Source organism: Ctenopharyngodon idella, chromosome 4 (assembly GCF_019924925.1).
Source record: "Ctenopharyngodon idella isolate HZGC_01 chromosome 4, HZGC01, whole genome shotgun sequence".
Classification (NCBI taxonomy): Eukaryota; Metazoa; Chordata; class Actinopteri; order Cypriniformes; family Xenocyprididae; genus Ctenopharyngodon; species Ctenopharyngodon idella.
In genome coordinates, this window is record NC_067223.1 from 13,493,243 (window position 1) to 13,498,217 (window position 4,975).

At 39.6% G+C, this 4,975-nt stretch overlaps 1 long non-coding RNA gene across 1 annotated transcript; it reads left to right on the plus strand.

The window, feature by feature from the left end:
• The first annotated feature begins 377 nt into the window (after nt 1-377).
• On the plus strand, nt 378-4,344 carry LOC127510967 (uncharacterized). Its single transcript, XR_007929793.1, has 3 exons — nt 378-3,309; nt 3,580-3,638; nt 3,888-4,344. It is a non-coding gene; the product is annotated as an uncharacterized LOC127510967 (long non-coding RNA).
• Nucleotides 4,345-4,975: the final 631 nt, after the last annotated feature.

A 4,975-nucleotide genomic window follows, 5' to 3' on the forward strand; every position in this document is an offset into this window, starting at 1 on the left:
ATTGTTTAAAATAATAAAAAATACATTGTTTAAATAAATATTTTTTTAAATTATTGATTAAAATCATTTGAAATAATAATAAATATTAATAAATTGTTAAAATTAAGTAATTTTTTTTATTATTAGTTTAAATAATAATAAATTGTAAATTAATTTATATTTATTTTTTACACACACACACACACACACACATATATATGTGTGTGTGTGTTGTGTTTGTGTGTGTGTAAAAAATAAATATAAATTATTTTAAATATTGATTTATTGATTAAAAACAGTTGAAAAATTTGTTTAAATAGTAATATTAAATTGTAGTAATAAATTGCAATAATAATAATAAATTGTTTAAATAATTAAAAATAAATAAAAATGTTTCATATTAAATTTGATTTGTATGATGCACAGATTTCCTTCTTATAGAGTGTGTATTCACTAATGTGTTGGATGCTGCCTGTGTAGGCCTTGTCTAGGTTTTGGAACAAAGTTTGTTTCAAATTTGATATTTTGTTGCATAGAAACATACATAAGTTTAACTTACACATGATTTTCCTTTGTTTTACCTTTATCAGTTCCATCACATTCGACAATTTATTTATTTTATTTTTTGTATTGTGTTTTTCTTTTGTTCTCCTAGCTTTAGAGAGAAAGGCTTTTATCTTCAAGTCATTCATTAATTAGGCTTGTGATTTATGTTGGGAAGGAATGCAGAGGTGGTGGTGAATATGAATAATGTGTTGATCTGAAGGCCACATAGTTGTTAATATGATGTTGAACAAATGGCTCTGTGGTGACTGGGTTCGGGTTTACAAATGATGCACAACCAGGAGGACCTTGACCATGTCAGAAACAGAGGCCAGCATGTGAATGAGCTTTAACCCTTGTGCTTTTTGACCCCAGCAGGTCACAGACAGTCTGAAACACTCCAGACCTTAAAGACACAAATCTTGCTCAACAGAAGACTCTCTCCAGATGCTGAAATGCAAATGAGTAAACAGAACAGCTGTCATAAATCATCTAAACACAGGTGAGATGATACATGTAAATGCTCATGTTTGACTGGCTGATACAACAGGGTTGTTGGACTGTATATATACTGTTATTGCAGTAGATGCCGCATCACTTGAAATCTTTTGATTGTAGAAATACCCTATTCACTGGTGCTGTCACAGTTGGTTGCAGCAAGGAAGAGTAGTAGAAGCAGGATCTATACACAGCAGTTGCTTTATTTAACAAAAAAAAAACAGGAGCACAGGAGAATACTGGAAAACAGGAGAATAACAACCAAACATAGACGAGAATGGACAAAGAATAACTCAAACTGAGGGCTATATATACAAAGAGTAAGGAACAGGTGAATTAAATCAATCAAACAATTAGTCGGTGTGACAACAAATGTACTTGAACATTCTAGAAACCATAGAAACAAAAAGGAAACACAGGAAACAAGGAGTTACAAACTAAAAGACCCAGGTGGAGTCCTATGAACGCAGGGACTGGGCGACACCGGAGGACCACAAAGCCAAGGCGGAGCTGCGGTGACGAGGTGAAGCCAGGGTGACTGAGGCGGAGCCGGATAGAGTGAGGACTGTGGAGGAGTCGGAGGGAATGGTTAAGCCTGACAGAGGCTAAGAGGTGTAGGGATGAGGCGTAGCCGGAGGCCAGGAAGTCCATTACGGAGGCAAAGCAATGACTGACCAAGGCAGAGCCGGAGGGACGAGGGAACCCGGTGGAGCCAGAAGGACAACGGTCCTGGAGGGAGCAAGGAGACAAGGTGGAGTCAACGGGCCGAGGTGGAGTCTGAACCAGCAGTGACGACGGAGAGTCTGAGCTGGGCGGAACTAGCGGCGACGAAGAAGACTTGAAGCTGGGCTGAACTAGCAGCGACGAAGAAGACTTGGAGCTGGTCTGAACTAGCAGTGACAAAAGAGACTTGAAGATGGGCGGAACCAGCGGTGACAAAGGAGACTTGGAGCTGGTCTGAACTAGCAGTGAAAAAAGAGACTTGGAGATGGGTGGAACCAGTGGCTATGAAGGAGGCTTTAAGCTGGTCTGAACCAGCAGTGACGACGGAGAGTCTGAGCTGGGCGGAACTAGCGGCGACGAAGAAGACTTGAAGCTGGGCTGAACTAGCAGCGACGAAGGAGACTTGGAGCTGGGCGGAACTAGAAGTGACGAAGGAGACTTGGAGCTGGTCTGAACTAGCAGTGACAAAAGAGACTTGAAGATGGGCGGAACCAGCGGTGACAAAGGAGACTTGGAGCTGGTCTGAACCAACGTGATGAAGGAGATTTGGGGCTGGGCGGAACCAGCGGTGATGAAGGAGACTTGGAGCTGGTCTGAACCAGTGGTGACGAAGGAGACTTAGGGCTGGGCGGAACCAGCGGCAACAAAGGAGACTTGGGGCTAGGCGGAACTAGAGACGATGAAGGAGACTTTGGCTCTGGGTCTGCGGTGGGCTCTGGCTTTGGGTCCTTAGTGGGCTTTGGCACTGGCTCTGGGTTCGAGGTGGGCATATGGAGATGTTGGCTGGGTTCCGGTTCTGGGTCAGCAGGGCAAAGACATCGACAATAGATATGCATATTCCAGACAAGAATGCCTTGCTGCCAAGTAAAATTCTCCATCTCTGGTGAGTCCATCGGGCCATAATAATGAGGTCCTATCCAATACATTGATCTTAAGGTGCTTTTTTGTTTGTTTGTTTGCTTTTTTTTCAAAATTATTTTTGTGTTGATTAATATTATTCTACAAATGCTGTTGATTGATCTTATATTGAACCAGGAATATTTATTTTATTTATTCCCAAATGAGTAGTGTCCGATATAGGGACATGAACCGAAAAAAAACATAAATTATATTGCTGTGTAGCCAGCTTTACGTAGAATCAAACAGCTTTTTCTGTGCCACTGACATAAGTAATGTTTCAAAAGTACTATTCATTTCTTTGGGGTTTTTTTTCAGTCAGAAATGTTACTTTAAAAAGTTGCCTTTAAAATGAGGCCACATCTTATCACTTATTTAACGTTAAAGCGCACCAATTTTCTGTTGTAAATTGGACCGTCCTGTTGAGGAGAGATTTGAGTCTCTCTCAATTTCTACCTGTTATTTTAGCACTATAGTCCAATCTTGACCCTGGCCCTCAACTTTATCCCTCTTTTCCACTTTAATTTCCTGCTCAGCAGCTCTTTCAGTGAAAGATTATGTAAAAATCTTAAATCCATAACTAAGGTTTATTTTCTCACCTTTTATAAGATGTTTTGCTTTTCTACAGAATAATCTGAAAGACACGACCAGATTCAATCATCCTTCTGGGTGAGTGACTTTGTGTGGAGCACTAAAGTGAAAATGTACATTTACAATCAATATTGATCCTGTTTATGCTATTATGCTCTAATTGTCTTTATGTAATAGTAATATTTAATTGCATTTCATCCCTTTTGCTTTATCAACAGTTATCATACTTGTGTTGTCAGCATACAGGCACTGAGTGATGCTCTAAATTTCCTCGTCATGACGAATATAACCAGACTCATTTTTCCACATTCACTTAATGCAATTATTTAAGTTTTTTATTTATTTCAGTGGGTTCGTTTGAGTGCAAGTGTTTCTTCATGCTGAAAATGTCCTGGCACCCTCTGCTGGTAAATGACAAAGTGCACTTCCAATGCACTGTGAACTTCATTATAGTATCGTGTATGCGCTTTCTTTTGCATCATGCAACAAGTCTTATGTCATTCATTAAAGCCACATGACATCAATTTTTATTTATTCTTTCTTTTTTATTGCAGTATTTATTATGAATGATTTATCCGTGCAATCTTTTTTTTTTTTTTTTCAATTCATGTGCCCTCATAATCTTTAATCAAAATAACTTCCCCTCCCTCTTGCAGTGACATCTCTTCTCTGATGACGTGTTTACTGGCGCGAGGGCGGGGCAACCTGTCACTCACATGACATCACAGCAATAGCAAACCACAACCATCCACCATCAAATCAATTACCGATGGACAAAATCAAGTCCCGCCCTACATTTTTTCTTGTTCGAGTGTCTTACAAAAGGGAATAAAAGACTTTCGAAAAACTTCCATTTCATGCCGACTATAAGCTGTCTTTCATGACATCAACCACCAATATTTTTACACAGTGACAAGAACAGCGATACGAGGTGACCCCTTCCCGCTGAGCTACATAGGATTTCTTAAACCCCCATTGTCACGGCAGGTCCACAGGTTTTAATTCTAGTCAGCCCACTAGGAATGGGGATATTGAGGTTACACAGCTTGAAATGGTTTGGTGTGGGTGAAAGAAGGATATGGACCGACTGCCAGTCAGGGCTGATGATATTAATCTGACCTTTATAAAACTGTACTGTGGGGCAGATCAAACAGAATGACTGTATTAATAGAGAAAACCAAACACAACTTTCAAGAGTCACAGAGGTCAGAGGACACCATAGACAGAGGGACGTGAGTGAGAGCTCAATGCAGGACTTCTGGTTTAGACTCCTACTGTGGATTTAATAACTACAGGAAGTATCAAATACAGTGTTTAATTGACCTGAATAGCTCTTCCAGTCATCTGTCTGAGAAGAGGCCACGTTGCAGGTAGCTATTGCGCTGTCTGAATTTCTGAGTTTAATTCAATATACACTACACGGACAAAAGTATATGCATTTCACCAACAGGCAACTTAAATGACATTTCATTCTAAATACATAGACATTAATATGGAGTTATCAATATGCAACTAGAACAGCTTTCACTCTCATGGAAAGGCTTTCTAGTGTTTAGTGGGAATTTTTGCCCATTCATTCAGTAGAGCATTTGTGAGGTCAGGCATTAATGTTGACACACAATGCCGTTGGTGTCATTGACATCAAACCTGGTTTATGCCCCGAATGTGCACATCCACCGGTGAATAATAACTTAAATTTCATAAACATATGACTTCAAAAGACTTGGCATTTAGTGCTCAAGTT